General features: G+C 47.6%; 1 non-coding gene across 1 annotated transcript; it reads left to right on the forward strand.

The window, feature by feature from the left end:
- The first annotated feature begins 518 nt into the window (after positions 1 to 518).
- Positions 519 to 1,823, forward strand: LOC106145924 (uncharacterized). The gene is made up of 2 exons (XR_010467824.1): positions 519 to 750; positions 1,060 to 1,823. It is a non-coding gene; the product is annotated as an uncharacterized LOC106145924 (transcript).
- The last annotated feature ends 10,350 nt before the right edge of the window (positions 1,824 to 12,173 follow it).

Here is a 12,173-nt window from a genome sequence, read left to right on the forward strand (position 1 = left end):
ATGCCTATACATGAGCAACTGTGAACTCACCCGACAACTAGGGTGATTGGAAGCACCCAGTGTCAAGACAAGGCTCCAGACACACTGATGGTGTTGACATTGGTAGGGAACTGCCAGAGAGAGCCCGGAGAGAGGAGGAGACCCATCAGGGGAACAAGAGAGCCTCCACAGAGCTGTATGAGGAATAAGAGAATCAAAAGTGGCTCAGCTGACCATCCACCTTGCAGAGAGAAGGGCCAGTGAGCAGCAGAGACACCTGGGATTGTGAGAAAAAGGGGACAGGGCACATCATCTCACTCGGGGCCCTTTTGGTATACAGGTAAGGATGACAGGTCTGAGAGCAGCAGGGCCCTTCCTGCCAACGGGTCTGCAAACCAGACTACATGAGTGCCCAGGCCCTATGTCCCCAGCCTGCACGTGAGCCTTCAGGCACTTGAACTCATCTTCCACATGCATTGATGTGCTTATTTCCTAGGAATCTTTGGGTCTCCCACTCTAGCTCTGAAAAAGAGCCCTCAAGGGGCAGAGGGTATGGCCAAACAAGGAAATGAAAAGACAGCTGTTCAGGAAACCAAAACACAGCTCGTATCATTAGCTGAGATGTTTTGCATTTGAGATAAGCTTCTTGGAAAATTATGAGTTCCACAGGAGTCTCCTCTGGGCCTGGGGCAATGCAGTACCAGTATAAAAGCCATCGCAGATCTTCACTCCCTCATCCACTTCTTTCTCCTTTTTCTCCATCGGAAACAAGTGAGTTGGAAGCTCTGTCCTGTACTGGGGCTTGGGGCTGCCAATCCTGGGAGGGGAGCCAGAAGAAGGCGTGGTGTGGAGAGTGGCTGAGTGTGGGCTGTGTAGATGTGTGAGCTGTGGGTTAGGGAAGAGCTTTTCTGGGCCTGATTCTCTTCACACAGTGCTTGAGGAGACAGGCAAGAAGGTACATGGGTCTTCCCACACTGCTCTAACCTCTCCATCTGGCAGGTACTTAGGGCCGCTTGTGGTGGGCAGACAGGCTGCTCCTCACACACCCCAATGCTTCTTTCTTCCTTCCCTCCTTTACAGGTGCACCTCCAGCCACAAGACATGTCCTGCTGCAACCCCTGCCTGCCCTGCCAGCCCTGTGGCCCAACCCCACTGGCCAACAGCTGCAATGAGCCCTGTTGCAGGCAGTGCCCGAGCTCCAACGTTGTCATTGAGCCCTCCCCCGTGGTGGTGACCCTGCCTGGCCCCATCCTCACCTCCTTCTCACAGAACACCGTTGTGGGCTCCTCCACCTCCGCTGCTGTTGGTGACATCCTCCGCTGTAATGGAGTGCCCATCAACTCTGGGTGTTGTGACTTCTCCTGCTTCAGCAACCGCTACTGCGACACAAGGTGCCTGCCTTGCTAAAGCTGTGGCATGTGGCTCCAGAGAAGGAAACCCAGGAATCTAGAAGATGGTAACTGAGCATGGAGATCCTCGCTATTGTTTTCAGAGGGACTGAGCATTCTTGACTCCACCTGCAAAGAAATGCAGGAAGCAGCGTGCCTGGCCTCTCTGAAAACATGGCCCTTGTCTAACTTGCCGTGTTCTCACTCTCTTTTCTCTGTCTCTTCTCTCTCTTGTCTTCTGCTTCCCTGGGCTGTGGGCACCTGCTAAGCCTCATCCAAGGATGGACCTCCTGCCACTTTGCTTCTCAGGGGCAGGCAGGCAGATGCACAGTGCGAAGTCCACCTTGGGAAAGGGGCAAAGACCCCCAGGTACACCTGGTGCTCCCTGTACCATGACCCCCCACTCAGGGGAACCTCCTTTCCTTTTTCAGTTCATTAAAGTTCTGCTGCATCCCAGCCTTGGCCTCTGTGTTGTCCTTCTCTCTACAGACAATCTCTGCATTTGCCAGATTTAAAGGTGTCACTCTGGGGAGCTCTTGTAGGTACAAGAGGAACTGTCAGCATTCCAGGAGTAAGGGGAGGGTGAGACACCATCAGCGGGCTCCCTTTAAGACACTGTCCCTTGCAGCTAAGGAACATGTTCCTGGCTCCTGCAGAGCCAGCAGCGCTCAGGGCCTGGTTCTCTGCATGCCTGAACACCAATGGCCTCCTCAGCGTCTGAGCACAACCTGCAGATCATGGGAAGCCCCACCATTGTCTGAGTGAGAATTCCATCTTTGTGGCCGCACTGGTGGGTAGTGATGGCACTGGGAGCTGGTTCTGCATCCAGCAGCCCCTGGGAGCACATCCTGACTGGTGGTTCTTGCTTCAGGTGGATCCTGTGGCAGGTGTGGTGGTGGTGGTTGCTTGACAGGTTGCTGCTCTCATGTTCCTGTGCTCCTCCCTGCCATCTCCCCACAGTGTGTCTCTGCCCACAAGACGTCTCCTGCTACCCCTGCTCCACCCTATTGGACACCCATGTGTCACCAGCCTCTGCAAGTCCACCAAGGCTGCGGGCAAAGCTGGACCATGTCACACTCCTCACTCAACAAGGTGTCCAGGGAGTTCCTAGGAAGTTGGGGCTGAAGCTTGTCAGCTGCTGTGCTCTCCTCCCTCTGCCAGCTCAAAACCACCTCCAAACCTCAGCCCGAGGGGTGCAGAGCAAAACACTCTGAGGACTACCTGGGTTTCCACACCTCTGCCCCAGGGAGCCTTTCTTCTCACATGGCCTAGTTGATAGAACATTTGCTCTGCCAAACTAAGGGAAACAAGTTGCCATGTCTGCTGGGCTCCAGGCTCCCCAGAAGTATCAAAGGTTTTCCAGTGCCGGGAGCCACCAACTGGAGCAGCCAGACTATGGCTCAACGTTTCAAATATGTTCTTGGTCACAAGGGCCATGGACATCCTTACAAGCACACATACCCTTTTGTAAAACTGCTGCCTGTTGTAGAACTCCAGGCCAGGCTGCTCGGGGGAAGTGCATGCCTACCACGGCTAGGAACCTGCTGACAGTTCCCAGAACTGGAACCGCAGTGCTCAGGCAGAATGAGACAAAGGAGGTGACCAGGGAAACAACACTCGTAGCCATCTCCAGAATGGCAAAATTTTCCCTGTTCAACTCCTCTCACCACCCAGTGCACTGCCAGAGTCAGAGCAGCATCTGTGTCAGAGCACCATGCTGAACAGTGCTGCTTTTCTCCTGTGTGGTGACATACTGGGCTCTTATACATGGGCCTTGCCTTGTGTTATATCTTCTTCCTCTCCTCTCCTCTCCTCTCCTCTCCTCTCCTCTCCTCTCCTCTCCTCTCCTCTCCTCTCCTCTCCTCTCCTCTCCTCTCCTCTCCTCTCCTCTCCTCTCCTCTCCTCTCCTCTCCTCTCCTCTCCTCTCCTCTCCTCTCCTCTCCTCTCCTCTCCTCTCCTCTCCTCTCCTCTCCTCTCCTCTCCTCTCCTCTCCTCTCCCTCTTTTTTTCTGACCCTCCTCTCCTTTCTTTCAGTCATCCATTTTTCCCAGGATAGGGCCCTCACACTTAATCTTCCATGGAATGAGCTGTTTAAATGTTTTTCAAATGGCAGCAGAGATGTTGGATCCCACAATTGCGTTCTGGTGGAAAGAACTGAGGATGGGACTGGGTAGGGTCACCACCATGATGGTGTATGACAATGGCAGAGACCATTCACCACTGGATATAGAGCTCATTGTGGCTGTTGGCCACTGTGGTTGGATTGTTGGACTTGCAGGGCAGGCACTGATTGTAGCCCGGTGGTTGCTGCTGGCTGGTGGTGCACCTGGGAGTGAGGATGGGGAAAGCAGAGCATAGGCTTGGGTGAGGAGCAGCCTGTCACCCCACAATAAGAGATCCAAGGTACCTGATGTATGAGGAGGTCGAGGTTATGTAGGGAGGCACAATTTATTGCATTTAGGAGTCTGCAAAGAGCAGCCAGGTCCAAGAAGGCTTTTGTCTGTCCCAGATCTCAGAATCCACCTAATCAAATCCTCCATCCTCCTTCATACTGGACCTTTTACTCACTTCCCACTTCCATTACAGATAACCCCAAGCCTCATCAGAGCTAAGATATCTATTCAGGCAGTAGCACAGTCTGGAGGAAGAGGATGGACCTTCCAACTCACCTGGTTTGTAAGAATGAAAAGGGAACCAAAGTAGATGAAAGAGTGAAACATTGGCCTGATCCTGAACTGCTCCATGCCTAGAGAAGTCGTTTGTGGAAGTAATATTTTTCTTAGAAGGTCAGTTGCAAAACATCCCAGTTAATGATATGACATGTGTTTCAGATCCTTCCTTGTTATCTTTTAATTCCTGTGTTTATGCCATCTTAATTCCCCAATGGATATTTATTTTGATGGCTGGAATGAGAATTCCAAGAATTTCCATGGCAGGGACATGTCATAAAGTTCATCCAAAGTGCTGGAGGGTTCCCTTACAGGTCTAGGACACTGTCCTGGGGCACTCCTGTGGAATTATTTTCAGGTCAAGTGGCAGAGAAGGCCAAACTCCTCCCATCCTTAACCAGACATCCAGGAATTCTCATGTGGAAGGACAGCTGCTGCTTTACCTGCAGGACTTCTCCTTCAGAAGGGGTGCCCTGAACACTGGTGAGGACAAAAAGACACATTTAAGGTGACTGATCAGAAACTGGCCCTGAGTCTTGAGGAATTCAGGGCTTCTCTACTGGAACATGAGGCTGCCAGTTCCTGAGAGGTCCACACCTGCTCCCATTACTCTGTTGCAGAGGACTGGCACCCTCATTCCTGTCAATGCCCCTGTGGTCTGACTCAGCCTAGCTGTATCTGGGTGTTTCTGACAGACCCGTAAGGTGAGCAGCAAGCACTGCTTGGGACATGGCCATGGGGCCCAGACCACGGCAGAATAACTCCTGCTTTTCTTTCCCCATCTATCACTTCCTTGCTCCTTCTCTCTTCTGATCCACTTGATGCAAGTTTCACAGCTATGTCCCTGGAGGAGTTCTCTCCTCTACTGCTGTCGAAGTTTCTGCCCTGGCAACACAAATTCAGTGAATATTTCAAAGGCGCAGCCACTCTCATTTATTAACATAGACCATCCCAATCTCTCTTCTTGCTGGCACATATAGTGAAGCATGGTGTGGCCACTGATTTCTTCTTGTATGTCAAAACTGCCAAAGACTCCTTTTTCCTCCATTCTGGCTTTGATTTGTAGATACCTGGACCCAGGAAATCAGAAACAGGATGCCACTTTCTCAGCTGCTCCATGGGTCCAATATTGAAGGGGATTACTCCTTAGCAATATGGAACACATTAGAGGATGAGTGGTAAAAACATGATGAGATTGCTCAAGACTTAGTATGGGATGATTATGGGAGGAACCAAAGGTGGGTTCCCTTCCCACCTTCCTTCCCATGGAGAATTTATGGAGGAACAAATGTGGCAAAACTGAGGATTAAAGGGATAAAAAGGACTGATCACGTGTAAAGAGGTAGATGGTTAGTAAACTTGTCTGATCGTGCCCTAAGCCTAATAAGCTCTGTGTCTCCTATTTTCTCATTAAATTCAATTTCTATTTATTTCCCAGTATGATAAACTCTGTTCTGAGTAAATCAGTGTGCATGGAGGTCTTGGTGCCAGCAACTGGAGTGTGACCTTGGATAAGAGGGCCAGTATGTCTGTGGTGTTCATGTCTGTTGGTGGATTCAAAGGACAGCTTCTAGGTGTCTAAGCCAAGCTACTCCAGAGATTGACACTGTATATATTTATGCATGTACTTCCCACTAAATGACCTTCTGATCAACCAGAGTGAGGAACAGGAGGATGGCCTTAGTACTCTTTTGTTTGCATTTGAGTGCTGACTGTGCCTGCCTGTGTTGAGCTGTGTGGTTTGTGTGTGTGTGTGTGCTCACTTGGAATACATTCTGAGCCTTCCTGCTGGTTTGTTTTGGACATATGGAACTATGGAAGCATTTCTACTGTACTACAAGATTTGGTACCCCTCAAGAGGAAGTGCTGCAGCTCTTCAAGGAATCTTAGATATGTAGGTCATATTCAGCCTGGCCTTCAAGCTTAGCCAGAGGAGAACTTGGTCACAGGGATAAGTCCTCTACACGGCACTTCTGGTCTTCATGTCCCCATCCTCATTTTTGTGGTCACTAGGGTCATTTGATCTTACAAGGACAACAGTGACCTGGGACTTTCTTTTACCTCACCATTTGGGAGATCCTGTCCAATAAGTGGTCTCAAGAATTCCACATTTTTCATTAGCTGGGATCTTTTCTAGTAGCAGCCATTCCAAGTTGGACATGATGACTAAGGCACTACATCTAAGTTGTGGGTGGAAGGAGAATATTTTCCTTCTAGGAACCACCTGTTCCAGACCCCAACCCCCAGAAATGACTTATTAGTGCGTAGAGAACACCCTCCAGAGGTTGTAGCATGAGGCATGGAGCTCCCTTTGGTCATGTGCAAGGCCTATCAGAGAGGTTTCTGTAGCTTGGTGCTTAGAGTGTATTTCCATGTGCTGGGTGAGGAACAAAGGGGTGGAGGCATGTGCACTCAGTCTTCTGGGATAGCAGTGGAGGAATGGTCAAGGGGGAGCAAGTCAGACATCCTGAAAGTCCACACCTGGTTTTGTTTTCTGAAGTGAATTGGGAATAGAACTGAATGAAAATTGTAGAAGCAATTGCAGTGGGACCCTGAAGGAGGACTAAGCCCTTGGAAACCTTGAAAAATGAAAGGATATGTGAGAGGCCCCACCAGAGGACCTGTTCCATTTCATCTGAGTCCAAGTTGTAGAATGCTACGTAATTACAGCCTGAACTGGGTCGCGTCATTTAAGTGCATCTTCTTGGTTTGGACAAAGCCAGATCTCGGCTAAAAAGAGCATGAGCTGAAGCCCATCTTTACAGCTCTTAAGAAATCAATGGCATCTGTTACCCACCTGTTTATTCATGCTTCTCTTGGGTCTAATATTAGTGTTGAATCTGTGTGGTTCACTGCACTATTGAAGAAGTGTTAGACAGAAGTGGATCCTCTTAGCACACACTGGTCCACCTAGAGTTCCTAGAATAGCTTTTCCACAGTAGCATGAGAAGACTCAAGGCTCCTGCTGACTAGGTTGCATGCAATGATTTAAAGACATGCAATGCCCCCAAGGAAACCTAAAGGCTAACACCACCCAGCCCTGCCCCTACAGGTGTGGAATGTTTTTTACCACTCATTAGGACTTTGAAGATAGATCATTCTCATGTGGCTAATTAGGGAGCTTTTCCAGTTTTGTTCATTTGTTTGTTTTTATTAGCAAGCGAGATGGTAAACTGGAGGATTTTAATGAGGTCTCAAGACAATGGCATTTCTTTCTGCCTTTTGTCTGAGCTTTTGCCTTTTGTTTCTGGTAAAGACTATACATTCTGATGTGGCAAATTCAGTGAATCAAGGTGCCTTCATGGGAGATGGAGTATTTACCTCTGGTGAGAGTCTTCTGAGCTCAGAAATCTAGTGAATTTTTCACTCACCTCGCATTCCACTTCTCCAGCTTGTGTCTCCACAGTTTGGCTATAATCTGTAATAGAGGCCAGAAAGTGTTGGTGAAGCCAATGTGAACAAAATGTCCACTGATCTAGTTGTAAAATATAAAACAATGGCATGACCAATATGCATTGCCATGTGTGCATAGCTTGCTTCATCAAATTATTAGAAGTGAACTCATTACCTGCCATACCGCTGTACAGGCACCTCCATCCGACTGCTGAACATCTCTCCCATCTCAAAAGTACTATAGGAAGAGAGACAGCTGGCAGGGAGAGGGCTTTTTTGTGTGGAGAAGTTGGGCAGGTTGCTCTAATCAGCTGCATCTGTCACACAAAGCACAAGCAAATTGCCTTCCTTTAACTACATTGAGACCTTCAACTTGACACAGGAGTTGCAGAGAGTGATTTTGTCATGTCCAACATCTCTCTGTTTTGGCTCTGTAGAGTGTAGACAGTGTTTTTGGATGGAAGTCTTCTCAGGAAGACATGGGTATCTACTATGAATTTTCTTGTGCCTAGGCCAGCTTTAGTTTTTAGACTCTCTTGAGCACCACTGGGAAAAAACTGATCCTTCTAAAACACGGTTTGCCTGACTTGTACAGTAATATTTGTAGGAGGTGAACTAAGGCCTGAGGTTGCCCATTTCTCTCCACTGACAATCAGTGGAACAAAGATGAATAGCTCACGTGAATAAATTGATCTCCCTGCTCTGGAGGTCAGGGAGATCAATTCCCTTCTAATTATAATTATATCTGAAATAGTCTCAATTATCTCAGACAAGCCAAATCCTGGAAAACTGTTTTTGCTGATTTATAACATGAAAGGGGAGGTTTACAAGGCTGATTCCTTGCCAATGTCTTCACTGAGATGGTAAGGCTACATGTGGCCTATCAAGGGCATTAATCTGAGTTCTTTCCTTCACCCACGCAAAAAGAGCAGAACTCTCCATGTTTGATCCATCATCTCCTAGAACAAATCACTACTTCTGCATCACCAATAATATCTCTCCCTACCGCTCTGAGTAAGGGCACCAGATTAATTGTCTGACACACAGCTCAGATCTTTATTTAGATTGCTATGACTCAGACCATAACTGTGATAGATGCTCTGACATCTAAAATGAGGTTGAATGAACTAAACCTTAATATTTCTGTATTTAGACATCCATATTTTCCACCTACTTATTTGCAGCTCTGGAGATAAAACAATCTTCATGTCACATGTTTGACACTTCAGGTCTTTTGGAATGTTTCTGGAATGTTGGGAACCTTGGCAGTGGCTCAAGTGTGAGAGTTTTTTAATTCCTAGAACTGGGGAGAGAGTAAAGAGCTTCTGGAAAAGTCTTGGAGGACAGACCAACATAATGATGTTGTGGTTGACACTTGCTACAAACCACCTGATCAAGGAGAGGAAGGAGTCAAAGGCTTCTTCAGGCTGATAGAAGAAGCCTCTCAAACACAGGTCCTCACTCTCCTGGGGGACTCTCCCTGCTCCCCCTGATATCTGCTGAAAGGGCAACACAGTGGGTCACAAGAAACCCAGGCAATATCTGCATTGTATTCTAAACATTTTCTTTAAAATGGTCACTGACCGGGGTGAATTATCTGTTCAGTCAGTTGCTCACCTAAAAGGAAGAACTGGGTATGAAATTTGAAAGCACCTTTGGCTGCACTGAATATGAGGTGGCAGAATTTAAGATCCTGGGAGTAGTTAAGTATGACAAATAGTATCATCAGAACCATGACAGCAGACTTCAACTCGTTCAGGGGTCAGCAGATGGACTACCCAGGAGGAATACAGATACGTTGTTTTTACCATGTCCCTGAGCACAAGGCAGAATCTATACCAGGGAATTATTGTTCACAGAGAAGAAAGATTAAGACAGGGAGCACAAAACCAAATTGGTCCTATGCAAGTCCAGGGAAGCAAATGAGATGTAAGGTCAATTTTCTACCTTATTTAAAAACTAGTCATATATTTGGATAGGTCTAAAGCACCTTAAATACTTCTCAAATGCTACCTATGAAAGCTAAACCTCTCACCATCCAACACCAACTCCATTTGCAGTCTGGATTCCCTGTAAATAAGTAAATGATGAAACAGAGATGAGTGTCACAACAGTGAAAGGACATTCACCACTCCACCTGATTCTGCCAAACTCGTAGAACACACTGCAAAAAAGAATTAGGTGTTCCGAAGGCATACTCTGTGTGGCCTGTGTTTAGCACTGATCTCAAGGTGAGTTTATGACAAACCTTTTTCCACTGGAGTCTCTGATGTATCAAGTGTGACTGCTGCTGGCCACAGTAAGAGCTAGGGCCCTCTCAGATACCTTCATCTTCCTTCCTGCATCCATGTTCTCCCCATATCCTTACAGGTCACTACATCATGTCCCTGAATCTTCCTGGCAGGAACACCTGGATGTGTGGGGTACTCAGTGACATCTCAAACCAAAGCAGGCATCAGCAGGTGTGTAAGCAGCTGTGTAAGCAGCTGTGTTGAGCCAACGATTTCCATTAAATAAAAGTGACATTGGGGTCAAGGTCTGAATGATTTTCTCACTGGAAATGTGCATGACTAAAGGAAGACAGTTCCCACCCCAGGATCTCACAGTCAGAAAAAATGGTACCACACTTGTCTCAAGACCAAGGTCACATTTCAATCCAGATTTTTTTATTCACTCCTCGACAAAGAGAAGTTCAGTATTTGGTTTCAGTTCCCACATACAGTAGCCCAACCATTCCATTGCCTCCAAGAAAAAAGCAAGTCAGAGGAAGATATTACCTTCTCTTCTCAGTTGAGCATATATTTTGCTAAAGACCTCTTTTATCTCTGCCTCTTGCCATTGCACATCCTAGGTGAAAGCCAAACACTTGCAAAAGTACTCCTGGGATGAAGCACATACCTTCCTACATTCTCTTCATCGGTTTGCAGGAGAACCAGATCTGACCTCTGAAATACACACCTAGTTGGAGCTGTCAGTGCAGGTAGCAACTCTCCTGAGCACCCTCCCCAGTGCCCCCTTGACCTCTCTGTTCCTCAGACTGTAGATGAGTGGATTGATGAGAGGTGTAAGGACCATGTAAAAAAAGGAGAACATTTTGTTGAGCTGTCTCAGTGGCACTGTTCTGGGCAGGGTGTAGACAATGATGAGGGTCCCATAGAAAACAATGATCACAGTGGCGTGAGAGGAGCAGGTAGAAAAGGCCCTGTTCCTCCCCATGCTGGATGGGATCCTCAGGATGGCAGCTATGATGTAGACATAGGATGCCAGAGTGAACATAAATGGGAAAACTACATCAGGGAAAGGTAATATGATACTAAGACTTCTGATCATCCCAGTGTCACTGCAGGAGAGTTCTAGCAATGGAGCTTCTTCACAGAAGAAATGATCAGTTGCACTGAAGTCACAGAACCTCTGGCGAGATATGACAGATGTGATTCCTGTAGAAATTAGCAGTCACGCAACCCACGATCCAGCCACTAGTTGGAGACATATCTTCCAGTTCATGAGGCTTGCATAAAGCAGGGGTTGACATATGGCCAGGTAACGATCATAGGACATGGCAGCAAGCAGGTAACACTCAGAAGTTGCAAAAGTGCTGAAGAAGAAAAACTGTGCCATACATCCCGGCACAGAGATGGTCTTGTCTCCAGTCAGGAAGCTGACTAGCACCCTGGGCAGGATGGTGGAGCTGTAGCAGGTCTCTGGGCCAGACATATTTGCCAGGAAGAAGTACATGGGTGTGTGGATATGTGGGTCTGTGACCACCAGTACAATGATGAGGATGTTCCCTACTATGGTCACTGTATATATGGTCAGACAAAGAAGAAAGAGAGGTGTCTAGAGCTCACAGACATCCCCCAGCCCCAGGAAGAGGAACTCCATCAACAATGTCTGGTTGTCCCATTCCCCTCTCTCCATGCTGTGCTGTAGATCTGTCTTTTTCCAACTTGCCAGGCTGAAGAGCAGCAATATAAAGCTTTTGTTGATGTGTTGTTTCACAAAGAATAGTGGAGGCAGTTTCTTCTAGAGAAAACACACACAGCTGAGAATCTCTGTATTCTCAAAAAAAAAAGGAAAAGCGGGAGAGGAGAGGAGAGGAGAGGAGAGGAGAGGAGAGGAGAGGAGAGGAGAGGAGAGGAGAGGAGAGGAGAGGAGAGGAGAGGAGAGGAGAGGAGAGGAGAGGAGAGGAGAGGAGAGGAGAGGAGAGGAGAGGAGAGGAGAGGAGAGGAGAGGAGAGGAGGAGGAGAGGAGGAGGAGAGGAGAGGAGGAGAGGAGAGGAAAAGGAAAATGTGTCAGAGAGGATTATGAAGATCATATATATGCTTCATATCTTTTCCCCTTCATCTGCTTTTGGGCTGTTCCCCTGAAGCAGTACAGCACCTACACCTCAATATTCAGTTCCAGAAGGACAGGGAACTGCTGGAGAGAGTCCAGCGCAGGGCAACAAAGATGATTAACGGAGTGGAGCATCTCCCTTACGAGGAAAGGCTGAGGAAGCTTGGTCTCTTTAGCTTGGAGGAGACTGAGGGGTGACCTTATTAATGTTTACAAATAGATAAAGGGTGAGTGTCATGAGGATGGAGCCAGGCTCTTCTTGGTGACATGCAATGATAGGACAAGGGGTAATGGGTTCAAACTGGAACACAAGAGGTTTCACTTAAATTTGAGAAAAAACTTCTTCTCAGTAAGAGTAACAGAACACTGGAACAGGCTGCCCAGGGGGTTTGTGGAGTCTCCTACTCTGG

Source organism: Columba livia, chromosome 23 (genome assembly GCF_036013475.1).
Source record: "Columba livia isolate bColLiv1 breed racing homer chromosome 23, bColLiv1.pat.W.v2, whole genome shotgun sequence".
Lineage (NCBI taxonomy): Eukaryota > Metazoa > Chordata > Aves > Columbiformes > Columbidae > Columba > Columba livia.